This window comes from Taeniopygia guttata, chromosome 6 (assembly GCF_048771995.1).
Source record: "Taeniopygia guttata chromosome 6, bTaeGut7.mat, whole genome shotgun sequence".
Taxonomy (NCBI): Eukaryota; Metazoa; Chordata; class Aves; order Passeriformes; family Estrildidae; genus Taeniopygia; species Taeniopygia guttata.
Window position 1 is genome coordinate 24,983,314 of NC_133031.1, and position 27,279 is coordinate 25,010,592.

General features: G+C 44.0%; 1 protein-coding gene across 4 annotated transcripts in view; it reads left to right on the forward strand.

Moving 5' to 3' along the window:
• NEURL1 (neuralized E3 ubiquitin protein ligase 1) overlaps window positions 1-27,279 on the forward strand; it is a 144,917-nt gene that overhangs the window by 89,699 nt on the left and 27,939 nt on the right. The window lies entirely within an intron of this gene.

The window sequence follows — 27,279 nt, forward strand, 5'->3', positions numbered from 1 at the left end:
TGAAGGTTGGATATGCAGTTGGGGTTGGAGGATGAGGAGTGCTGAGTGCCAGTGTCTTCTGCCATCCTCAGGTGAAATGAAGATAGTTTGGCATTCATGAGGACTCGTATCCAGATGTGCAGGCTGTCAAGGTTTGGGCTATTTGAGTTTATACATCTTAGAAGAGCTGAAAAGAATCTCTGAGGACTGAAGGGCAGCAAGGTTGCTGGGGGACCAGGATTGTCAGCACACAGCCTTAGAGGTGGCTTAGCATTGTCACTGGGAGGCAAATTGCAGCACTTCTCTTTCATGGGTCTTTTCACCATGGAAATGGTTAGCTGGTACCTTCAGGAGATGAAGTTCCTTCTGAAGATGAGATAATCTTAGGCTGAGAGAGGTCCTAGCTTTTTCCTGCCATGCAGCCTGTTAATCTCTGTTAAAGTGACAGCTTTATGCTGTATATCACAATTCAATTAAACTTCTTTCTGACAGTTCTGCCTCCTTTCTGCATTCTGTGCTCTATCAAAAAATACGGTGGCAGGACTACCCATAGCAATCAACACAGCAAGGAAGAGGCATGTTTAGGAGATGAAGAAATGAGACTGACCTTGTTGCAAAAACTCCTGGCCTGAGATTGCACAAGGCAGAGGAATTGAAGAATTTCTCAGTAGCTTTTTCTTTTTTTAGGTGCAGAAAGATTTATCTTTTACTGTGAATCAGCTTGAATCAGAGCCACTGTTCATAGGCCAAGGTGGTGATATTTGAATTGGGATGGAGAATTTGGGCAAATGTCATGCCAAGGGTTCAGTCAGGAAGAGCTTACAAATGACTCCAAGTCCTACAGCTATTCTTGTGAGATTTGGCTCCTCAGAACTACCCTGCCTGATTAATGAGGGTCCATAACTCTGGATTATGTGTTTCCTTTCAAAACACCCGAGAAACCATTTCCTATCTGTCATCTGCCCCTGCATTGTCCCAGCATCTTCCACATCCCTTTCACAAGGAAAATGTGACTTCTGCCAGCCACTGACTTACCTCTAGTCCAAGAGGCTCTGACTCTTTGGTGAGTATGAAGTCCCTGAATGAAGCAAGCAGCTTCTGAGTTTACACAGTTGGCGTGGAGCTCAGATATGTATTTATAGCTTGTTCCAGCAGCCTTCAGCAGGCTTTAAGCCTGAAACTGTGCTGAAACGGCTTCCACCCGAGTCCTCTCCATTTTCATTCATTATTAAGCAGCACTAAAAGTCAGAGAAGGGAAATCATCAGCTGTGTTGCCCCTGGATCCTATAGACATTCCCGTTACTATGCTCTGCATGCCTGCTCTAGTGTAGCAGACCACACATATAGCACAGGACAACTTGCCAAAAACTCCCAGGACTTGACAAATGAATTTCATAGCTTAGCTACGAACATATGGTCGAATTCAGCCTGGTATGGCATGCAGGGCATCTGATGGAGGCTGGGGATGGTGGAGCAGTATGTTGAACAGAAGAGCCTAGCATTTCAGATTCCAGCTCAGTGATTTATTGCCCCCTAACCCCAAACATGTTCCTTGTTCTTAAGTCTCACTATTTTCTCAATGCTTGTGGGATTACAGGGTCAAACTGCACCTCTGCACAGTCTCCATTTGTTTTTATGTGTTAGAATCTCACCAAAAACTTTACCATGGTGTTTTTCTGTTTATTGCAGAATTACTCCCTTCTCACTCCCAGTAATGTAACTTCACTTCCAAAATGAGACTTGCCAAAGGAAAGACCTGCAGTAGTAAGTCTTGTGTCACTGTAAGATTCCAGCTCTGCAGGGAAATTGACAATGTGCATTTATGTTCCCAGAAGTGACAACATCCAAACCTGCACATTTTTATTCTGGTTATCTGCATTACGCTGGCAAATCACTTCCAGCCCAGATAAGGGACTCAGTATGAAACAGGGTAATGACTAAGGCTAGTGACACTCTTCCTGTCTTACAGATCTAGTAAAGAAAGACTTGAATGAAGGGAGGCCCAAAGCCTGTGAGAGTTAAGTGACTTGCCGGAGCGAAAGGTGTCACCTGCCACCACCCTTGTTACCCAGCTCAGTCCTGCCTCTCTATCTGCATCACAGGCATTGCACAACATTCTGGCATCACTGAAAACCAGCTGGTTTGTATCTTAAATTTTCATTTCCTTCTGCTTATGGCTTTACTGACAGCATCAGCCTTACTGACAGTTACCCTTGTGTCAGAGCTGCTGTCGCTGTCACCGATGTTCCTGGGTCTGACTGCCCTTGCTGTATGTTCAAAGGCACAGCCCTTTAAGCAGCTTCTTTGCCAGCTGGATTTTGAAATGAACCCGATGAAAAAGGCTTGCACAGTCCGCTGCACCGAAGCCAAGGGGAGTTGGAACTGAGCTGGGAACATGGTTTGCCTGTCACTGCTGGAGTGATTCAACAGCAGGGACTGGTTTAAATCCACCTTGAGGTGGCTTCAGTGATGAGATTCACAGTGCTGACAGTCACAGGTGAGAGAGAGGCTGTTCCCTGCTCTCCTGTACCCACATTATAGAGATAAAAAGGCTTAAATTCACCCAGGAATGTGGCATCCTCTGACCACAGGGTCTCAGCTGGTTTTCTGCTGCAATGTAAGGGCCCTCACAGAGCAGTCTGTGGCAATGGAGTGCATGCATGTTCTGTGTTGTAGGGCATGAGTTTCAGTGTAGGTGCAGGCTTACATGACCTGTAAACATGCCCTTATACAGTGACTCTCCTGCTGACATGCTCAACTTGCAGGCAGGGTGGTTTACAGCACTGCTTTCCTTTTTGGGTAGCTAGTTTTGCACAAGTGCACTTTTACATTCCAGTGTAATTTAAAGTAATATTTACTAAAAATGTGGCTTGTCCTTATGTTATCACTTCAACATACACACATGCTCATTCACACTTTTAAAAAGAGTCCGAGAAAAATGGAATATAAGCAATCTGCTGCCTTGCTGCTATAATAAAGCATAAAAAAAAAAAGAAAAGGAAAGGCCCAGCTGTTTAAATTCTGGAGTCTTCAGAGCCGTGGAGGAAGGATGGCAGCTCATGGGAACCAAGTGGTGCTGTCTCATACTAACCTGCTGCTTTCAAGCACTGGCTTGAGCCTGGCATGTGCACTTTCCATGGATTCACTGCAGGACAGCAAAGTTGGCAACTTCCCTCAGTCATGTGTGCAGTACAGCATGAGTGTTCTCAGCATTTTCCTTTACCTTTGGTGGCGGATTACAGGTTTGCCTTGTCTATATGGTGTCTTTTTGAAAATTGCAACTTTTTTTTCGTTTTTGAAAATGACCCTGTTTTTTGGGCAGTGACATTGCAGCACAGCATTGCCGAGTGGTTAAGATGGGAAAGGCCCTATGAAGATCATCTAGTCCTACCACCTACTGTCTTTTCTTTCAAGGCACAATGCAGGTGCTCTAAAAATACAGAAAAATAGGGCTGCAAAACAGTTATGATTCCAGCATACCTCACTACTCATCCTGTGTTTCCAGTGAGGTAATGAGAGATACAGTCTGCTCATTTTCCTTGGTCCCATTCTTTGCTAGGATGATCAGCAATCACACCCCTTTACTGTTTATTAATCTGTTCATGCTCTTCTCCCATCCTTCAGTATTTTTATTCATGCAGTATTTCAGAGTATTCCTAGTCTTTTACCAGCACAGGCTTTGAAAATCAAGGATAATTTTATTTAGATTGGCACACTGAGAGGCACCTGTTGAAAGCTAACTCTCACCACATCTTGTAAATATAAAATATGTGAAAAACTAGTAAGACCTTGCAAGATTGGAAATTTTTAAATGCAGGTGTATTGAATGTGCATATTAGATTTACCTGAAGTAGAAACATATACAGTATAATTATATATTTCAGTCAAAATATATGTACAGATCCTGGGAGAATTAAATGGAAGTTCTGTATATTGTATTAGATATTTGAGAAATCTCTTATCTCACCAGATCTTCTTTTTATCTTCTTATTGTTTGATGTTTACAAAGTATCTAAGTCAAAATGTGAACTGATCCTGGATGGAAATGTACCCATCTTACTGGATAAGCTGGTATCTTTTGACAAGGAAGTTGCACATTTTTTAGGGAAAGAAAGAAATGTTTTTATTTATTCATGCCTGTCAGTTCTTACGTAGTTTGAATCTCTAGCTCCCAGCTACCCCTAGAAGAAACATTAAATAAGCTTCAAATGAGGTAGATTTATGGGCAAATTTCAGGTGTTAATGGTATAAGACTGTTGATAAATCTAATTTATTGCATGCATCTGCAGTTTTACTGTGTGGTTATTACTATTTTATTTTCCAAGTGTAAAGCTTATTTTCCATTGCCCAGGGGAACCCATTTTGGTGCTATTCTGACACGTGCAAATAGCAGACTGATGTGCCAGGAGTGCTTTGCATTAAACAAAATTGGATAATCAGATATGACTGCAGCGTATTTTTATAGGGTATTGTTGAAAGTGGAAGCTATAAACAATTAATCCTTTTTGTGGAAGTCTGACTATCTGATGGAAAAACATAATAAGTGCTTAAAGAGAGTCCTACTTAATGAAGGCAAGATACACAAGACCTGCAAACAGTCAGTTGTCTTTGTTTTTCCTCATCTCCTAAGGGGAGAGAGAATTTAAATCGCTCATAAAGTTTTATTGTCTGTAGCTGTTGTCTCTATGGCAGCTGCAGGAAGCTCTCTAACACAGCTGAAAATGTGAAAACAGTTCAATAAATAACTTATCTCTTGCCATTTTAATAAATCCCTGCTTTGCCTTAGCACCTCTGGAGGGAAGTGTTTTTCCAGATGCAGTAGGCACCCAAAAGCTTACCCAGGGACCCAGGCAGCTCCTTGTGCTTGAGGGTCTTGTCACCCTGTTGTTTTAAAAGTTTTAAAGTTCCTTTAAAAGTTTTCAATACCTTCTGATATTTAAATATTTCTACTAGAATTCTCACACACTGTTCATATAAATAATGATTGTTTTACATTCTTCTTTGTGGGAGGAGAGAATTGATAGACTGTTAGTTTAACCAGTGTGGTTGGAGAACAATTCATCCTCCAATTCATCCTCCAATCCACTGTCACTTTTAGAATTCTGTATATTGCGTCAGTCACTTCCTTTTACTCTTTTAATCTTGGTGTGAGTGCGTGAGTTATTTCGTGTCGTAGTGCGGCAGGGTCTGTCTGTCCTCCAGGGCTGCCTGTCTGGGCTGTGATGAGGAGCCTGCTGGACACAGCACTTCCAAGCAAGCCAGAGCTCCTCTTGGCCGTGTGAATGCAATGGGGTTTTTTGTTCTCTTTGTGTTTGTCTGCCAGCGTTGGAGACTTTGTGCCCATGAGCTGGGGAAGGCAGATCCGCCTGCCCTCAGGGGCAGCACGGGGTATTTGGGCTGAGCAGCAAGTGGCAAACACCAAGGAAGTCAGAACAAGCAGGTGCCAGGTGGAATGAGGTCTCTGAGGGATCAGCATTTCAGGCTTCACACGGGTGAAGTGTTGGATTTCCAAGTAGCACAGAGGCTCTGCAGGTCGCTGGTATTTCCTCAGCACTGCAGGTCAGGTAACCTGCTGCTTTCACCCGAAACACCTTTGCCTTAGCAGGACCTCTTGGAGAGGAAGGCATTGCCACAGATGCACAGAAAAGACAAAATCTGACATATAATGTCCTATAGGGCACTTTATATCCACAAAATGTCCACATCAGCATCAGGAGATCCTGCAAGGGTTCCTGGGTAAGAATAAATTTAAAAGGGATTAGTCTGGCTTTTATTTTCCAGGTTGAGAAAAATGGAGGCTGCTACAGGAAAAAAAGACCAGTGAAAAAATACATTCTGTGCTATAAAGTTTCTTTAGTTCTGTTGAGCTGAAATATTGTTCCTAACACAGTTAAGAAGGGCCACTTTACCCATAAAAAAACCCAAGGAAATATGAAAACTCTGACAATTGTAAGCGGTGTTTATGTTATGGGTATGTTGTAGTTCAGATAATGACACTACAAAGATAGGCCCCTGTATTAAAAAAAAGTGGAGTCTTCACATTAAATAGATGTAGTAGTGATTGACTTGGCTGTTGCTCTAAGGAGGTGTTTACTGGTTTACTGCTGGTTTACACTAAGAAGTTTATCTTGCCTTTGCTATGTGTTGGAAATATGGAGAGTCTGGAAACAGTGGTTCAAATTAAAAAGTTTTTTACTTTCTTTTACTTCTACTAAAGGTATAAACTACTTGAATAATTGTATGTATACTGAATTTATTACACAGCTATAGTCAATTACAGACATTTCTAGCATGTACAGGACCTTAGAGAATAATAATCCACCACTACTAGGGCAGTGTATTCTTTTGAGAGAAGTTTTAAAGAATTCTGTACGTTAGCAAAGATTTTAGCTTTCTGATTTAAACCATTAGGCTATCTGTGCTGCTTTTTCTTTTAAATGCACTCTATTAACTGATATTCTGGGAGATGAAATTAGTCTTTGCAGCTTTCTTAATACCTTTTTCATTTCAGCCAAATGGTTTAAACTGTTCCAACCTTGGGCTGTAATGCTGAAAGCTAATTCCTCTTCACTCATAAAGCTATAACTTGACACAAAGAGTGCATGTGGAGTTGGGGCTAAGTTTTGGATGTGAGTTGAGTGGTCTGGTAAAAGTATAACAACTTATTGTGCTAATCTTGCAATTCCAGCTATTGCAGCTGTTCCAGCTGTGGAGGCCCTTTCCCCTAAGCCTGTGTGACAGATGACAGCTGAACACTGCTAGTAGGATAAAACCAAACACTGTCTCTGTGCAGTATGTCTCTGCTGGCCTGAGATAGCACTTTGTCATTTCAATGTCTAATTGGCCTCACAGCTGCTGAATATGCAATTTACTGTACAAAGGATGTGAATTTGTTATCCCTGTAGGTGTCTGGGTTATTAAAAAAGCTTGACACCTTTAATAAAATAAAATTGGGTTTTTCATCCATATCAGTAACAGAGCTAAAAATGAGGTTGCTCTGTAGTCCAGTCTCCTCTTTCTTTTTTTTTTTTTCCTCAAGCTGCATAAGCAGTCCCTACCTATAGCCTAACTTTGCTCTCAGTTTTGCCAGCCTAAATTTGCCAGGCTACCTGTGGAGTACTCTTGAGTTTACACTGTGAGCAGAGTCTAGCTCTGAGTTTTTGCTCACTCATCCCTTCTTTTTTGGCCAATCACTGAGCAGCAGAAGCTCCTCCAGACCTTGTGTGGCTTATCTTGAAGAAAACAAAACATTTTGACTGTGCCAATTTTTGAAGCTGTGCTGATTCAAGCCAGAACTTCTCCTTCACAGAATCATACAATGGTTTGGGTTTGAAGGGACCTTAAAGATCACCTAGTTCCAATTCCACTGGCATGGGCAGGGATGCTGTTCACTAGATCATGTTTAGTCATGCTGAGCTATTACTTCTTTTCTAATGGTTTACTAATTGTGTCGAATCCACTCCCAGGTTTGATGCAGATGTTACATCAACTCTGCTTGTGATGCAGCTGATCCTGCAAGGTGCTGTTCTCAGTGGACTCCACTCTCCTACTAAGACATTTAGGAAAATCTCAATCTTGCTTTTGTCTATGATGCTCTCTTAATTGCTTTTTCATAAATATGTTCTTCTGACAATAATTTTTAGATGTTTCCTCTCTGTTGCGGCTTTTGGTGAAAATACCTTTCATTGTACTGATATGCACTAGGTAAGTGCTTCCTTCTGTTTTCTTGGAAATTATAGCAGGGTAGTGTTGGCAGAACTTTGTGAAATTTATACAGAGCATTCCATGTCTATTGGCTAGAACAGAATGTCCAGTCACAAGTTTTGATTCTCAGACATTAGCATCATTTTGATGTTAAAGGCTTTTACAAAATATTTTTTTTTTAAATTTTGTTCCATCTGTTCATATTAGATTTAGAAATTAAAATTATTTGGGATTGGTAAATTTTTGGTCTGTAGTTAGGGATAAAAGATTGATAAAATGGATTGCTAGCCACTGACTATGTGTTTAAGAAGATGAAAATCTCTTGTGATGCATCTGGCTACCAGTGTGACTATTCACAGACAATTAATTCTCTTCAGGAAAAAAAATGTTTAATTGCTCTATCTTTTTAAGAGGATAAAGACCACTCCAGGGAAAAAGCCTTTCAAATCCAATAATCCTATTCCCATGCTGGTGCTGTGCCAATAACTAGTGCACCACTTGCAAGGAAACATCTGAAGCTTCTAAAATCTTTAATGCAGAGTGTTCCCTCTTTGTCTGGCCAAGGCTGGAGGACCCCAGCACCTCTGAGCCCCAAAGGTGTTCACTTGAACCAGGAGACTGCTGGCTATTTGTTCAATATGTTTCTGAAGGTGTTTGCATTTCCTCCTCATTCTGCAGTGGTGTCTCCCTGGTTGATTTTCATTGTTCTGTGTGGTGTTGGTAGGCAGCAGTCATCACTCTCCTGAGCCCTTCCCAGACATCAGCAATCCTCTCTGTTATCCCAGCTTGTGTGAAAGCATCTTTTTGACAAAAACACTGGGGATTTTGGTTTGTAGCCCCATCTATTCGAGGTCTGATTCAATGTTCCCATAAACTGGAGTGTGTATGCTCATGTTAGAGGTGAGCCTTGACACTGCCCGCATTTGTCAAAATGTATTTTTATTGCTTCATTCCTGACATGGTAGAGTCTTAGGATCTTGTCTATAACACCCCCTGGCTAGGTGGATGGAAATTTGCCTCATGATGGAGATCAAAGCTAGAGATAGTAGTAGGAAAGAAAACTGAACTAATGAGAATTTCACTGTGGAGCTGCAGGGACCGACCCACAGTTTCAACTCAGCCTAATTGTACACTCAAGAGAAATGCATAAATAATTTGGTTTTGAGCTATAATCACTATTATGACTATTTTTATGATAATTTCTACTGCTTCAGTTTTGGGTGTGATACCTAAAAGATCAGTGCTCCACAAAAACCAGACAAGCTATGAAAAGTCAAAGTAACAATCTGATGGTGAGACAAAGGCTGCTTTGTGTTGTCAGGCTAAGGGATGAAAGCTGGTGGAGGGAAAATTCAATGGGAAGTAGAATATTATATTTTTAAAGGTATTCCAGCTGGGCAATTAGAACCCATTCTCAGGTGCTCAGAAAAGAAGACTGCATAGGCTGCAGGGCCCAAATTCAAGAGGATGGTGAATTCCCTAGCCACCCCTGTGTGTGTGTAGTTATATGGTGTGCCAGAAATCAGGTATATGCTTGAATAAGGATGTTAATTCACATTCCTAAAGATAGCCATGTGCTTAAGTGCTTTGCTGGATCCTTTTCTTTGCCATCTGCTTGTTACTGGATTCTGTGCAGGGCTTGCTAGGTCAAAACCTAGCAAGGTGGTCTGTGGTTAATCAGTAATCAATGGTTATGCAGGGATTAGCCTCTGTGCTTAATGGTTTTTCTGGGCAGCAAAGACTCTTTTAGGAGGAGGAGGAGGAAGAGAGAGCAGAACAAGAGTAGGAGAGGCTAAATGCCCTGTTGAAGTTGGAGGGGAAGTAGAAAAGTTGCCTACAGGCAGTGCTTGATTTTCTTGGAAAATGTGTCTGGTTTCTGTGCAAGAAGGTTTAAGAAGGGGTCCAGATGCCCAAGGTAGGGAAGAAGGAAAATGCAAACATGGAAACAGGGTGAACTGCTGTCTGAAAGCAGTGGAAAGACAGGTTTGGCAAAGAGAGATCAGGTTATATTGATGGGAAGGCAAGGACAGCCCAGTGACCAAGATACCATCCTTTTCTTGTCTGGTTTCTTCACTGACACCAGTGGCTCGTTTTGTCTCTGTGTTGGCAATTCATAATCCACAAGCTTTGTTTTCCTTTTTTTTCCCCCTTTATCTGACAGCACAGGGTGTTAGATATGTTTGAATTATTTTGTATGGGTTACCATGAATGTCTGGCATGTTCCCTGAAGATAAGTGAGCTCTTTTATCATGTCAAGCACATAATACTGACAGTCTTTATATCATAGGGATCATGAAGATACAGGAGAAAACAAGACTGGACAAAGAATCTGAGTCAGACTTATTTCTTACATGCTGAATTAGATTGATGGCTTTTAGTTCTGCTCTTGATAACACCTATTCCTCTTCATGCAATGGTTCTTTCATCATATAATTAATTTATTACAGAAGTATTTTTTGCTAAAAACAAATATTGACAGAGTTAAGTATCAAAGGGTTTATTTGGATGAAGGTGAGCAGTCTGTATGAAAAGAGATGAGAGATACTCCTTTGTTTGTGCTTTGCAGTGGGGATTTCACACTCTTCCATCTGTGTCTGTGGAATTTGCTGCCAGATGAACTCCTGTCTATTGACTTGGACTTTAGAGTCTAATCTTCCACTTAGCAGCATCTCTAGCTTGCTTGGCTGAGAAAAAACCCCAAGCAACCATCTCTAAAATATGTACTGAATGCAGTTATTTTTCCAGCAGAGAGTTTAGTTACAATGGGCAACCTAGAAAATTAATGCAAATTAATAGCAAACATGACTTTAAAAAGAACTAGCTATGCTAACCTGAATAGTTGCAATGGGCAAGCATTTAGAACTGAAATAGCCTGATTCTGGTTTAGCTGAATTCAGAATGAGATCAGCTGGCACCTAATTTACTTTAGGAGTTTTGATGACAACCACAAAAGTGCGAAAAGCCCTCTCTGAGGCAGACATGGTGGCCACTGGAGAAGGCCAGGCAGCCACCTCTTATATCTTCAGCTGAAGGGTGAAAATCAGCAATGACTGCAAGGAAATTCTCAGACTGTTCTGAGTAGACTTAAAGATAACTTTGCCATCTCTCCTGGAGATGTCTCTGCTGGTTATTCTGTCATAAGGGTTGTCTGGGACACTTTTGCAGCCAGTGGTGCCAGATGTTTGCCACTGCTGTCCCCTCCTCAGGATGTTCTGTTGGCAGCTCTTTGACCAAGCTATTATTTTATGGTATATTTAGTTCTTTTTTATCTTTCCTCACCATCAGTCTATGCAGAACAATAATCATGTTTTCTTCTTTACCACAGCCTCCATATCCTCCTGTCATTCTAAAAATGCTTCTGTGATGTTAAATCTTTTCCAGTTGTATGATGAGAATTAATTCATTCTGACACAGCCATGAAAATATTATTCAATTCCTTTTTTTGCTATCTCAGTCACAGTCCTTGATCACAAATCAGCATGAGTCAGAATTTCCCAGGTTATGTCCTCAGAGAGGCTGATTGCAGCCCTGTCTCCATATTTAATATCCTTCTTCTGACTGAGGTGGAGCAGAGCAGTGGAGGCTGCAGTAATTTTGTCTGCAGACCTGTTTATTGTTCTGGCATTTGACACCAGCTGCAAAAGGTGACACCAGAGGATATCCCACAGCAGTTTCAGTATTGCAGTTTCCTATCATTAGAGAGTTGAGTCCATGGTGATTCTACAGTGTAAAGAAGACTATGGAACCCGTGAGGATTTTAAGAAATCTAGGCTCACAGGTGGGGATGGGACACAGTGGCTTTATCAGCATATGCCAGGACATGAGAATTAGGTAATGAATTTTTAAAACTATCCTATCTAAGCACTGCTGTGCTTAGATCTTCTGCCAAAGAAGAAGATATTCCATATAGATGGGTTTGGAATCCTTTTGGAGTCAACTATGTAAATTAATAGCTTATCTAAAGTTACTAAAAGCACATCAGAATGAAAAATAGGTAGGAAATACTCACTTTTGGGCCCTTATCATTCATTTATTGTCTCCAATACATCTTTGTCTCTCAGTGTTATGTATAGAGGCCAGGGCTGCTTGGACTGCCTATTGAAGGGGTGATTTTTGGTGGAATGCTGTCAGTTTTGTTGGGCTGGGCTGTGGCCGGGAGGGGTTTGGAGGCACAAGGAGGCTTCCCTTTCCTTACACAGGGCCTCTGGCAGGAGGAAATCCTGCTTCCACTTGCCTTTGAACCTCTCCTTGTTCTGAAGGCTGTGCTGTCAGTGAGCAGGAGTTGCAAGGGCTGCAGGAAGGAGCAGACAAGACCCCTGAGCTGGCCCTGTGGGGTTTGTCACTGCACAAATTCAATGTCCAGCTTGAGGGCTAAGGAAGCATTTCCATATGTTCTATTGATGGCTGCAGTTTCCTTTTGTGTTTCTCTTTGGTTCTTCAAATAGGGCACTGGTAGCTTTAATACCCACTTGGGGTTTTTGTTTGCTTGGCTGTTTCCTACCAAGCTCTATGATTTTTTTTTAACATGGGAGGAGAAAAACAATGCCCAGAGAGAGATAGGTCCACTATTTTTATGAGGGAATAATATTTATCAGGATTTAATTGTGCAGGAAAAGCAACCAAGCACTGCCTGCAGGAAAAAGCCTCTGCACACTGGTGTGAATACATCAGATCAGTAACTAGTGGTTAGCAGGGAAGGACAAAAAGCCATCCTTAGTTTGAGTGGTAAAGTTTTAGTTTTAGTGGTAAAGGATTCAGCTCCTGATTCAGGCTCAGATTACTCATTTCTTGAGACATACCACACAAGTGCCTTCATTTTGCAGGATGGAGATACTGCTTTTCTCTGTGACAGGGGACTGTGGGTTTCAACTCCTCTAAGTTTTTGGACTCCTCACAAGCTAAAGTGGGCAAGCCAAGCTGCTGGTTTGACAGAGGTGCTTCATCTTGGTTTGACTGATGTGCCTTGTGAGTGTGTTTCTGGCAAAGACCCCGAGGTATCATTTCAGGATTTGATTTTATATTGTGTTGCACGTGCCAAAGGCTGTGCTGGGCTGCTGCTGCCTGCTGGACCCAGTGGTTATTGAAGCTTAGGTGAGTGAATGCAATTTCCCCTAAAGTGCTAAGCAGAATGGGTGATCTTTGTGAGGCTCATCCATTATTAATCAGCCATGTAATTTCCCTTAAGTAGCATGGTGAGATTGCTTTTGTTTTAGGTCCAATTGCATCTTCATGCTAAGGAGCAGAGATGAGACCCTCTTGTCTGCATTATTGTGAATTACCCATCTGGGAAATGAGGATGCTGTAGGTTGGAGATGCTGCCTGGGAGCTCGCTAGTGACACGGAGACACAATCAGATACTGGCTGAATAAGCAAGAAATTAATTCCTCCTTCCCTTTCTCCTTTCCCCATAATAAATGGGTTTGTTTTTGCTGGAGCTTAGCCTGTGTAAAGGCTGCAGTGTGGAGCCAGTGTTTGCTGTCACACTCAACCTTTGGTATGTCAGAAAGCAGCTTTTGGTGGAAACCAAAAGCCTTCTCTGGTGGTGGTACCCAAGCACAGAGAGGACCTGAGGGAGCCAACCAGCCCAACCTGAAAATACTGGAAAACAAACTCCTCACAGATGAGACAACTGTAGGACACTGATCTAGTACAACCTAATAGATGAGCTTCAAATGCCTTATAATGGAGAACAAATCAGTATAGTATTAGCTAAAAACAGAGTGATAGCATAATAAACATAACCCTATTGAACTCCAGGAAGCATAAATCACTTATAAATCAAAAGAATTATTAGAAAAATACTTACGGTTCACTGCTGAACTCTGATTTATAGTCTGAAAAATGCTATGTTTTGCTTTCATAAAGGCATTTCCCTTAATCAAAGTTGCTGCAATTAGAGGGAGTGGTAATGAGCCAGAGGCAGCTGAGTGATGTTGCCTTTTGAGGATTTCTACAGCTGCCATTTTCATAGCATGAATAGCTATGCTTGGTGCTGGTGGAGAAGCTCCAGTGGATCAGTGCTCCAGAAATTGGAAATGTGTTTTGTAATACACCCCCACTCCCCTAAACCTACCGTGTTGTTGAATTCCATCCACTTAAAACAGAGCCTATGTTTAACAATAATTTAAATCATTATCCTGCCTGTCAGCTCAGAGTTAAGGGGCTATGCGATGGCGATTCTCTGTTTAGAAACTGCCTGGAATAATAACTTTCAGATGTCTCAAATATGCACCACTTATCTATAACATCTAAATACAAATGTCTCCCTGCTGAGCAAGCCCAACACTGTTTACCTATCGTGTCCAAACCATTCCAGAAGGTTTGCTTGGCGTGGAGCGGAAGGCCCTATATCCGCAGCTCCGACAGCACTGTCAGTGTAATGTTTTTCACCTCCTCCTCACCCTTAGGTGATTGCAAAGAAAGAAACAGCCTAAGGCTGGGACTGACAAGTGAAGAATGTCCCTGCGTGCGCATGGCCCTTCCCCCCGCCGGGGGTGCGCCGGGAGCAGCGCCGTGCTCTGCACATGGGGTGATGCTCTGGCACGGTCCCAGTGCCGAACCAGCCGTGGCATGGTCCCGGTGCCGAACTGGCTGTGGCATGGTCCTGGTGCTGAACTGGCTGTGGCACAATTCCAGTGCCAAACCGGCTGTGCCGAACCGGCTGTGGCACGAACCGGCTGTGGCACAGTCCCAGTGCCAAACCGGCTGTGGCATGATCCATGTGCCGAACTGGCTGTAGCACGGTCCTGGTGCCGAACTGGCCATGGCAAGGTCCCAGTGCTGAACTGGACGTGGCACGGTCCCAGTGCCGAACCGGCTGTGCCACAGTCCCGGTGCCAAACCACGTGCCCCGGGCGCGCTGGGGCCGAGCAGAGCCCAGGTGCTGTCGCTGGCTCAGGGGCCCCGGGCTCTTGAGGCCTCGATGGGACCTGTCCGGTCTCACTGAAGGTCAGGCCATGCAAGTGGCTTGTGCCGTACGCTCGCCCCGAGCCGCGGCCGTGAGCCGCAGCTGGGCGACCCTCCTGCCCGTGGGAGCTGACAGCGGGGCCCTCAGGGAGTGTGGGGTGATGGGCTGTGCTGTGGGGCTGCCCCAGCAGCTCTAGAGCAGGGACAGCTGCTCAAGAAAACTGCTCATTTTTGGAAAAAATCCTTCCTTGCTTCACTATGTCTGACCTGTGGCTAAATACTGGGGATCTCTTGGGACTTTTGGGGGCTCCCTTGGATGCATGGAGTGTCTCATGCCACCCGGCTGGAAAGAGGGGAGCTCCATTCCCATGGCTGCCATTAGGTACCAAAGGCTTCTGCACAGTGCTCTGCAACCTAATGGGAATCCTACACGGTTTCCAAATTTCCTAATACATCCCGGAGAGCCCCACAGAGTGCTTGGGCTTTATTTCCCTTGGGCACACAGAGCACCCTTAGCTGGTGTGCCCTATCCTGGTGCAGTGAATGAAGGTTAAATAAGAAGAAATTAGAAACTTTTAATGCATCTTTCCATCATCTTTGGTCCCTAGGTGAAGTCTGGGTCACAGCTCTTGTTCATATATCAGGTCTATGATAGCCACATTCTTTCTGGGGCTCTTATCCCTTTGCTCTCAGTTAACTCCTCCATTACTGGTGTCCAGCCCCTGCAGCACTGCTACTGGCCTCATGCTACACAAGAGCAGGTTTTTTGAAATGAGCATTGAGAGGCTACAGTTCATACCAAATTGTTTTACATGACTAAGGTTATGGAAGCAAGCCTTCCCCCTTATCCTCTAGTGCTGCTGCCTCTGCAGTCAGGTTCGGCCCACAATAGTGTTTTTAAAAATAGCTGCAGTTTGTGAATTGTGCAGTGGCTGAGCATGCAGGATCCATGGGCTCTCCATCCACAAGCTGGCTCTTCCTGCATGTTCTTCCACTCCTCAGCAGCTCCTTACTGTTACTCCCATCATCACTCATGCCAGAGCTCCTGGAGCAAGTTAACACAGTAGAAAAATTTCATGTATTCAATCCATTGCTCTTCTGTGTATCTGTACTGGTGGAGTGTGGCAGTGATGTCCTCTACACAGAACATCACATTTACCAGTCATTCTCTGCTTGTCTGCAGCTTGGCCATGGAAACAGGAAAAGAATTTGCAGGCACTGGTGCTGCCTCATGCTGTTTGTTGCTCGGAATTAGTGTGGGGTGTTTGCTGCCTGGACAGAGAGAAGGCTGTGATAGCCGTCCTGGCATCTCAGATGTCTCCTGTGAGAGATGACCAGTGACATGTTTCTTCCCAAGCAGCGTCCCAGGGTGACAGCACAGAATGACAGATGGTGTTGGGTTGCACGAGAAGCATTGCTGGCATAAGGGGTATAAACAGCAAGCATGAGCCCACATGATCAGGCCCAATCAGTCTCTCCAAGGAGCTGTGGTTAGTTGTTGGGGGTGGGAATTGGCTAGTTGTTGGGGGTAGGAATTGTTTGCTATAAGCTAAAGGTTCAAAGCTGAATTGAATCTCAGCTCCTCCAAAACCCCCAGTGCTCTCTGATCTGGTGTTTTGATTACCTGAACCCATTTTAAATGCTAGCTCAAGCGTCAAGCCCTCGCATTTCCATTTAGCTGTTCAAGGGAAACAATTTTAATAGCTACCCAGCTATTCATCAGGATTAGGCCCTCCTGGAGTAATTTGGATAGCATGAAAGCTAAGTGCAGTGTGATCCAAGCTTAACTTGGAACATCCAGAGGCACCAAAAAACATTTGCTTCTGTAACTGAAGTGCAGTCCTCAGCCCCTACTCTTCATACTGCTGGCCATGTCCAGGACTAGAAGAGGAGGGGCTGGGGGACAGCCCTCTCTCCTGTTATTCCTGGCCCTGACAGAAACTGGGAAAAGCAGAAATATCAGCAGGAACCATGCACTTTTGGAGCTCTCACCCACAAGTCAATGTGGGCACAGAGAAGAAAAGGATCCGTGTGCTGGGGTGCTCACCCAACTTCCCCACAGGGTGCATCCCCCTGCCCTGGCACTGCAGCACAGAGCACAGTGGCCTCCCAGGAGACCTCTGGAATTCCAGGGGAGCAGGAGCAGTTAGTTTGTTCATTATTTATTGTCTGAGTTTAGATAGCTAGTATACTGCTCTGCCAAGTGCTGAGGGAAGAAATTCCTTGTTCCACATTGAATGTTTCTTGGAGTGACCCTTGCTGATCTGCCAGCACCCAGCCAGGCAGCAGGGCTTCATGTTGGTGCTGAAGATTTTGCTGGTGGCTTCAAGACTTGGGAATGCACATGGGTTTCCTCTCTTGTCCACATATGTATCCACAAGAAGTTTTGGTTACTTAATCTCCTGTATGTAGTGGGAAAATTATAGAAAATGTTCTTTAAAAAAAAAAAATTAAATTTAAGTTGAATAGATTAAGATTGTTTTTATGCTGTTCTGCTGACTGGCTTTTACCTATCCAGACTTCACCAAGATTTCTGCAAGAGGCTAAGACACTCAAAAAAATTTGAACATTTAATGGCTGTGGTGGTGAGGACCTGTCAAGAGTGATGCTGGCTGCTTTCTGTGTAATAGCTGAGATCTGAAAGTGGGAGCTGGAAATCCCTTAAGAATCTGGCTCTTTAAGCACTTTGACCCTTTGGGTTGTCTGTGGAGGCTCCTGGGACAGCAAAATTTATGTAAGACATTTTGCAGTGTCATCTTTTTTTTTTCAGTTTTAGGAAGTGTTGAGGCTGGATGGAGTTCAGCGGGTGAAAGGAACGGTTCTGTTGCATTTAAAAATTGCTGCTCCTTGTTCCTGAGGGTTGTTGGTTGCTTTACAAGGGGAGGCAGGAGAGTATCTGCTTTCTGTCTGCTAGGACAGGAAAAATAGTCTGTGACTATTTTATTCACAGAACTGTCTGAATTAAGATAAATTACTGAATCTTGTAAAAATCATGATGGTGAGACAAAGCCTCTGAACTAGCTGAAAATAATGGCTTTTTGAAGCTCTCTATAAATTTTTACAGTGCTTTCTCTTTATATGTATGTGTGTATATATATGTATGTGTGTAAATGTAAAAGTGAACAAACAAAAAACATGAAACACTGCACAAAGATTAGAAATCTTCCTGACTTTCACCATTTCCATAAAAAATAAGGGGAAAGTAATACATTAAATTATTTGCACTTTTTCAGTTGTCTAGATAGTGCTATAGTGAAATAACACAGTGCATCCACCTGAAAAGGGAATTCACCTAGGACTGCAGATCACATGTAGAGAGCAAGGAGGAATTGTTGAAAAGCTTCAGAGATTGATGAGGGGAAGCTCTCCTCTCTTCACTGTCCACCTGGGCATTACATCTCAGAAGAGATGCTGCAGCTGAAAGGGACTGCTCAGTCTCTAAGAAGGAGGAGGAGGTCAGCTGGGACCTTCAGCATGTACAGAAAATTAAAATAAGACAGGAGAATGGGCCTCATCTCTGCTTCTCTGAAAAATAGAGAATTACTGTGTTGAAAGTGAAGTAAGACTGTGAAGGAAGGAGTTTAGCTCTCATCGTTTATGTGTTTAAAATACTTTGAGGATCTGAAAAAAGGAGAAGAGGGAATTTGTTGTTGTTTCTGTTGTCTTGGGACTGTTCTCCTGGTGCTGTGCTTTACAGTGTTGCACAACAAGCACAAGATCCATCTTCTATGTAAGAAGAAGTGTGGTAAGTCTCTTGGACACTTAAATACCTTTTGATTCCTCCCCTTGGACATGCATTGGCATGTTCTTGTGGTTCTTTCCTTCTCCCCACCTCCCCAGGAATAGAGATACTGAGCACTGCCAGGAAAGCATGGACAAGGATGGAACCACACAGAAATACTGAGGCTCCCCTCTGTGTGGCTTTTACAGCAGGAGCAAATGTGAAGACTAATATCTTACAGACCGTTTCCTCCCTTTACCCTGCTCACCTTCAGGCATGGGATGAAACATTTTCAACTGAACACATCCAATGCAAGGAGTAAAAATCAGAGCAGGACCTGATGTGCTTGAATTCTAGGCATCCTAGAGTTTTGTAGATCATAGCTACTCTATTTTTAAGAAGTGCAGAATATTCAGCCCCATAACTCTGGCTGCCAGCATGAAGTCCATCACTTATTGTTAGCTGAGCTGCCAGGAGAACATTTAGGTATGATCATAGTAGAGCCTCATGTTGGGAAACACATTGGCAGAGTTGCAGTATGGAATGGTAGATGCCCTTAATGAAGAAGCACTTAAAAGTTATGCCAAGTGTCTCCTCTGTCTGTCAGCATCCTCTTTCCTGACCAGGAATGTGCTTAGTGCTTTGTGTTTCTCTTTGGGGAGCCAGGAGATACCTCTGCTGAAAGCTGGGACTGAAGTCTGAGCATTTGAGCCATCAGACGTGAAGTCTCTGATGATTTTATTTAGCCACTGGATGGTGAAGACAAATTTGGCCCTTGTAAAAACTTCAAAGCAAAGAGCTGTCTGAGGAGGGAGAGCTGATCCCAGCATTTCCCCCGAAAGCAGGAACTAAGAGTCCCCTGCAGCCCTGGGAAGGCTCACAGCTACCTTGAAAGCCTTTCATGCTCAGCCTCAGGAGGGCTGCTGAAACAGCACGGGCGGGGTGGATTTTGACTGTCATTTGTGGATTGTCTGTCAGTGACTGTGCAGACTACAATGGATTTACTTAAAATTTCATAGGCTGTGTTTCCTATTTAAAATGACACAGATTTCCAGGAGAAGGTCAGCTGCTGGCCACCTGCTCCCCAGAGGAGTGCTTAAAAGGGCCTTTTCTCCCTTTTAACACCTAAAGCCTTTCAAAATTTAGCAAGGCAAGTGTGGGATCTGGCACTGAGGGCTCCAGGACCTCACTCCCTGCAGACACTGGAGGGTATTCACAGCATTATAAGCTGCTTGCAGGAGGAGAACTCAAGTAACAGGTCCCAGGGATTAAAAGACCTTCTGAAGGCTCTTTGGGGAGGATGAAGGACAGGAATGGACACTGGGGAGCCTGGCTTTATGCCCCTTGGTCTCAGGCATAATTACATCACACCCTGTTCCCATGGTGCAGTTGATGACTGTAGGTGTGGTGAGAGAGTAGTGGGAGGGGAGCTTTGGGCAGGTGTGGGATCAGGAGTGAGAGGCAGAGAATGGGATGAGACAGAGGCAGATGATTGTGGGTATGGAGTGCAGGGAATCTTAATAGCAAAAGCAGAGGTAGAAACCCCACCAAAAGGGCCATTACAGAACACACTCATTTTGCATATTTTGGAGAATCCATATTTTTTGTTAGAGCACCTTCATGGGACAACCTGCCCAGTGTTTGTAATCTCAAATCCTGTTGTCTAACATGGTTTTGGCTGTTAACATTTTCCAACCTATTGTGTAAATAACTTCTATTTTAACATTTTGGCAAACTGCTTCCTGGGAAAAGCCTGATCCTTCCACCACCCCTCCAGGGTCCTATTGTCCGGGGTCTTATTTTTCCTTCCTGTTTCACATGAACGTGCAGAGCTTTGACAATTGCACTTTGTAATCCTGAAATGTGAATGCTTTCCAAGTCTGGAATGAGTCTCTGAGTTTTTGAGATTGACCTTTGATTTCCAGTGACAGCCAGAATGGATTTCTGCAATTTTTCATGTTGCCTAGGGCCTGACATTGACTAATAGGACTGGATATTCAGCAGGAATGTCAGGAAACCTTCGGTGATGAGATTTATTCAGGCTGTCCATGCATAGTTTCAAAACTGTAGGGATAAGTTCCTGTTTGGGGTGAAGGGAACAGTGTTACAACATGGGCGAATTTAGACCATTGCCCCTCCTTTCATTCCACACCCCTCCAGATCTGTCTGAGCAGCAGTGAGCAGTCTGTTCTGCTTCAACTACTACAATAAGGACATGCAAAATCACATGGTTTTCTGTTGAAGACTAGCAGCAATTCCATTGCATTTGCCTTTTGTTTATCTTTCTTAAGAAAACAGCAGATTCTGCTTATTTTTACTGAAAGAGTCCATTGCTGGCTGGAAATTACTGTCTATAAAAAAAATGTAGCAAGATGTAGGTCACTGTGTTTGAGAAAGGTTTCTGCAGAGCTTCTGCACTGACTTAATAGGGGGAAACAACTCACAGGAACCAGGGTGCATCTGTAAAAGCAATTTTCAATTCTGGCTATGCCTTTTTGGCCCACTAGGGTTGCTACCAGCATGTGACCTGCTCCTTTTGCTCCTGGGTGCTTGGGAAGACATCAGAGATATTCAGAACTCTGCTGCAGGCAGAGATTCTTCAGGGCACCCCAGGGGTTGGCTGTGCTGAAGAAAAGGAAGGGTGCCAAGTGCCCGTGCCATGCATGGTGGGGGACTCTGCATGGTCCAGATTTGTCTTGGTGCAGCTTCATCTTTTCCAACAGAGCAGATGGGGGCTGCAGGGGAGAGGAGAGGGACTCTACGGTTTGTCAGAGATCTCTGAGGCCATCTGCAAATGTAGATAAATGGAATAACTAGACCCTCACACAGAGCTTGTCCACAGAGCACTGGTGATGCAGTAGGACCTGGTTACATTTGAGTTCCTACAATAAAAGTCTTCATTCAGTTCTCTTGCTGTCCCTGAGTACAACCTCACATGACTAAAACAAAATTGATTTTTAATAGTTGATTCATTCTTTCCTCTCTTCCATATCTGGGACAGGGGAGTGAATGAAATATTTTTTTTCTCCTGTTTGCCAGTTTTCATTTAACTGGTTGCATCTAGGGGAGAGTTTGATTTTTATTTTTATATAAGTGAAAGCAGTATGTGAAAACAGTCCTTTTTAATGGTAAGTTTTGTAAAAAAGACTACTACTATTTTTTACAAAACAAATTTTGATCTGACGGTATTGTTTTTAATACAGGATTGCTTTGAACCAGCCACTCACTCTCCTTTGTCCCTAAGGCACTGCAATGGATTTCACAGGAGTTGAAAATCATATTTCCATCAGTTTAAATGCTCTCAGCAGCCGTTAGGGGCCCTAGCACGTCTCTTCCTTTGCACAGCAGCCAATGGGATGTGTGAGATATTTGTTTCCCCTTCTGTCCCCTTTATATTACCTGGCAGGCAGTGAGTAGGCTGTAGAATGCTGATATGGGAGGGAAGGTGTCCTGACCTCCTTTCTTTACAAGCTCTGGCACTGGGCATCCTCCTGGCCTGGAGAGGATCCCCACGCCAGGAACCAGCCCTGGAGGCTCCGTAGTCCCTCCAGGGAAGGTCACTATAAAGGATCAGCAAGCATCTACTTGGATATTTAAATGCCCCTTTGGGCCCCTGGGATCAGAATCTGACCCTTGGTCAGGCAAAGAAAGAAACAAGCATCTGCTTCTCCAGCATTCAAAGCAATGTGAGAATTTAAAACTGATTTCAAAATAAAGACATTCATTTGGGCATAAACAAAAAGTCACCAAAGAAAGATCCTCAGAGAAATTTGGCTGCTGAATCCTTGACCTCTAAAGGACCTCTAAATATAGTATTGTATGCAATGTGCCTCTTCTTGTGGGTGAGATATTAAGAGCTTATTTATTTATTAGAAAGTGGTTTACAATGTAAGTAAATTAGTGAGTTCCAAGGCCCTCTCTCAGCTGCCAGATGCTGGGAGGATGTTTATGACCACTGTAAATAATTTCATGGCTTAATACAAACACATTTTTAGAAATCAAAGGCTGATGACTGCATGTTTATAGTGCAGTTGAAGATTTATCAATTCCTCCAGAGCATGAGAAAGAAAACAAACAGTATTTCAGATATTTTAAAAATTCATAAAAAAGAAAAACCCCAAAGATATCCTTCATTCTCAGTGCTGTGGGCTCAAGTCTGCACTGCCTTGGCTGAGCTCTCCCAAGTCTCATCTAGTCAGCGATATCAGGAAATGCTCAGCATCCTTCAGGACCCAGCCCATGCATTCTGGACACTGTGAAGGCTGGGGTTTCAACAGCACAGACAAATCTTCCCTGCACTGCATTTGCAGATCAGTTTGCTGCTACTGAATGACCTTTCCCAAGGCCAGCTTTAAATGACAGAAATCAGATCCTTCCCAGTCAGCAGATCAGCAAGGTAGAGCAGCACAAGGGATTTGCTTTATGTTGTGGCTAAAAAATAATAAGGACTGAGCAGCCCCTCTGGGTACCAGCAGAAGGGTGGCTCCAGAGGGAAACCTGCTGCCCAGACGTCAGACATAGAATGGGAACGGGGCTGGAGGGAATTTCCTTTTCGAGGCATGTGTGCAGCGAGGAATTAGAAATCAGCAAGGTGACGTCAGAGCGTACGTGGGATGCTTGGTAGGATTTTTGTGAAAAGTCTCAGTGCCTTGGGGAGGGATGGGCAGAAATGAAGTATTACAGATGCTTCATTTGAGCTTTAAGTCTATTTTCAGCCTTTGTGTGGATGGCAGCGGACAGCCTGAAAATATCAGCAGAAGCTGTGGGCTGCTCGTGTCATGGTGTCTTGTGGTAGCTGCACGTTCCCATGCTGTGCTCTCCATAGCAACATATTTTCAATGTAAAACCACAGAACCAGCTGAATAGTTATGAACATTTACACTCCCATGTGCATAGGGAAAACTGATGATGCTGCTGAGCTGCTGCAAGGCAGAAATGATCCTTGCTTTAAATTGCAGCTTAAGCTGTGCTTTCAGTCTAGGGATGAAATGAAGTTTGATGATGGGAAGTGCTTAGGCACATTAATTCACAGGTGCCTTGTTCATTTTTGGGAAAAAAATTACCCTTTTTGAATTACCTAAGAAGTTCTGGAGGCAGGAAAGTGCCCTGGATCTACAACAGAGTTAGATGGCTTGACACAATGAGGTTTGCCTGAGCTAATGGTGACAATTAATTAAGAGCAATTAACTTAGGGCAAAATTCTTTTTTTGCAGTTTTGCAAAAAAGGCAGTCAAGCCCAGTGCAGCAATGCCTCAGATCTGGCAGGCTGAGGTTTGGTTGCTCTCATAGCAGTGGTGTCATTTTTTTGCAGTGGATGTTGTCTGGCACCATGCTCATCCCTCTCCTTGATGGTGCTGGATTGCCCAGCCTTGAATTCAGCTGTGGTGGCTGCAGTCTGCAGCGAAGCAGAGGTGTCTGTGTGGCACAGGCAGGCAAGGCACGGCCATGGACATGGCACTGGGATGGCCAGGGAGGTAAATGGATGGAGCCTGCAGGGCTCAGTGGCTAATCCTGGCCATGCCTGGTTTCCTTGTTCCTTGAATCATTCCCCTCCTGCCAGTTTCTGGGACCAGCAGTGTGTGTGCTGGTCATGCCTTTGAGGTGTTTTGGCAGGTACCACAGTGGCAGAGCGTACCCTGAGCGTGTGTGTGTCTCCCGAGCTCTGCCTCAGCTGCCCATGGAGCAGCCATGCTGAGCAGGATGGCAAACAGGCACAGAGACAGTGAGAGCATCTGACACGCCTTTGCTGAATGGCTGGGAGTGCTGGGGATCAAGGCTGTTGACCTGGAAAATAAACCAAGATTAAGAAATGTCAAATTTCTGGGGAGAAGAGGGTTTCCCAGAGGGCTGAGAGGTGGAGAAAGTAGACTCTGGAGGTTACTTTGGGATGGCTCATTTCAAATGGACCATGAACCCTGACACAGCACTGGTGCCTCTGGAAAGGACCACCCTGACAGTCAGAGCTGAGACTCATCTCCCAAAACTGGGCTCTGGGGCATGGGCAACTGTTGATATCCTTACATAACTGTAGGGGTTGCTCTCCTCCTGGGGGCAGAGATGAAGGGTGATGTCTTCTAATCACAGCTTTTAGGGAGCTCCTGGCAGGGTTAATATAGCAGTGGGCATGGTGAGGCAGGCATGTGAGCCACCCTGTCCCTCTGAATTGCACCCATAGGTGCTGCAGCTGTCTGTGCCCCAGCAAAACCACTGTGTGAGCAGTTTCTCCTATGGTTAAAAATTCTGGCAATCCCATAGATGTTTTGTTTGTTGTAGATGTAATAGTGAACCCAGCATCTATCCTGTTATTTGTTTCCTTACTAAATTATGTTTGCTTCATGTTGTTCACAAATATGAATTTTCAAAGTACTTCAAAACTCACTCAAGAAAGAATTGGCATTGCCTGAGCCTGTGAGACCACAGGCAACTGCAGCAGCTTTGACAGACCTGAGTGAAATGCTTCTGGCAGGACAAATCACTGAAATGCAGTGAGTAGCAAAGTTGTCATTTATCACTATTCCTGCAGATTTGGGCCATGGTGGCAGTCCCTGTTCACTTCTGTGCAGACAGGGCAGTTTTTCTGCTGTGGCAGCTTTTCCAGCTGTGAGACGGAGCTGATGTGGCAGAGCTGGAGGGCAGAGCCTGCAGCACAGGGTGACCCTCACCTCTCCCCAGCAGGATTCAGCATCCCAGATGCACGGTGCTGGCTGTCAGCAAGGCAGCAGACAGACAGGATTTCTGTTCTCAGTGCTGTCACTCTGTCTCACTGCTACCAACAGTGTGTGGTGTGTTGGGTGTGGGGACTTGGAGTCTCTGTAACTCAAGTGTCTCTACCTACTCCAGCAGTCCTGATGAGCTCCTTGATTTCTCCATGCCAGTTTAGGGACTAAATGCTGTCCCCATTTTCCCCTAGATGTGAGACCCCATTGGATATGGTTGGACTGCCAAGAGCAGCCCATTTTCCTTGTTGGACCTGCATGTTCAGCACGGTGGCCTGGTGGAGAGATGGATATGCAGCCAGGAGGGATTTCATGGACTTCACAGCTCTTCAGAAGGGCTGCTAGCTCCAAGGTGGAGGGCTCAGCTTGGCCTGGAGAAGCTGTGGAACCCATCCTAACCAGGGCTGAGCAGCTGCACTGTAACAGACCAGCAGGACATTTGCAAAAATGAGCAGGGATGCAGAACCCTCTCAGTGCTTAATAGGAAGAATAAAGAGCTGAGAGGGCATAGAGGCAGCATCTCAGCATCTCGCCCTGACCCTCTTCCCTGTGTTTATTGTACCCTCTCACTGTGTTATGTCTAATAAGGGCCATAAACTCCCCTGGGATGTGACTTCCCATTTTTAACTGTCAGGCGCAAGGCACACCTAAGCCACCTTATAAATAATCTTTCTGTGCAGTGGGAAACTTGATTCTGGAACATAAAGGGGTGGCTATGGCAACCACTGTCTGGGTGCTCTGTGTTTTCTGTGGGCACAGAGCAAAGGGGACATGGCTTCTCCTGGGCTGGTGCAGAGTGTGCACAGCTTCCTGAGGCTCTTTCTGCATGTGGCCACTGACTTCTTCCTGAGCATAAATCATCACTGTGCCTTGTAGGGATTTCTTCTTCCCCCCCCCAAATTTTTTTTTTTCCTTTTGCATACTTTGGTATGAAAAAAAGTTGCAGAACAGAAATACAGCAAATAATAACCCTTTCTTCTCTGTTTTAGATAGCAGGACAATTTAACCACATCCTCTGCTTTTTCTGCCTTCAGAAATGCTTTTACAGGTTTAGCTATGTGCCTTCCCAGGATCATAATATGGTGGGTGGGAATGGGTTTTGATGTGAATTATCCAGGCTCTTGTTCTGATCACTGGACTACATTTGTGCTTGGAAACAAAGACATTTATAAAGTCCTAGTTGTTACAGTGCTGCAACAGTGGGACTGTACTGAGCACAGTGGGAAGAAGTCTTTTTGCTCTGATATCCAGGTTCTAGAGGGACCTGGGATCAATCCTAGGTTTCTTTGTGCAAGGCATAACTGGTGTTGGTGATAACATTTCAGTTGATGCCAGCACATCATACTGCAATTTTTATTATTATGTAGCAAGGGTTTGATAGTTCCCTACAACACTTCAGAGCAGGTGTAGAAAGGTTCACAATAGCATTCTCACCAAATATTGCTTTAAATGTTAATGCTGAAGGAGGCAGAAGCTGAAGAGAAATGAGTCTACTAATGGAGTGAGAAATTCTTGAGTTTGAGTAACCATCCCTACATTGGTTACCAGATTGGTTAACAGATTGAAGCTGGACAAGTGGATGAATGATCTGTGGATGAAGTGGATCCTATGATCTGTGCATTCAAATTGTCTTTACTAATAGGCAATGAAACTTTTCTCTGGGCTAGGTGAGAGTGAAATTTGTCTTTTACTTGTTAAGGAATTGGCTGAAGCTCTGGTATCAAGATTAAGCTCTTTAGTTCTTTTAGATCAGGAAACTTTTAAAGAAATTTCAAGCCCAATGGACATTTGTCATGACAAAATATATGGAGAATTTGTACAAGAGATTACCTTTCCAGTTGTGTACCATGGTGGAAGTGAGCATGGACTCTTTCCCTGGTTCCCCCACAATTTTGTCCAGCAGGGACAGCTAGAGTGGGGGATCTAGGCTTAGTTTCAGGAGATCTCCTTTGCTGTTCTCCCCACTGGCACAACGCAAGGGGACAGATGGAAAGTATAGTTTAGCAATGAATTTTTTTTGTTCTGTGGAATGTGTTTTTTAAACTTTACCCTGTGCTCCTGGTTTGGGACTGCTGATATGCTGATGTGCACATTCTGTTGCCTTCAGTGGGATATAAATACTTGTTTGGAGGAAGTGTATGTTGCAGTGCTGTTGTGACTTGGAACATGCCTAAACACATACAAAACTTTTCTGATTTGGTGCAGACAGCAGCAATTGTGCTATTTTAAAACAGGCTCATCAGACAAGGCCTG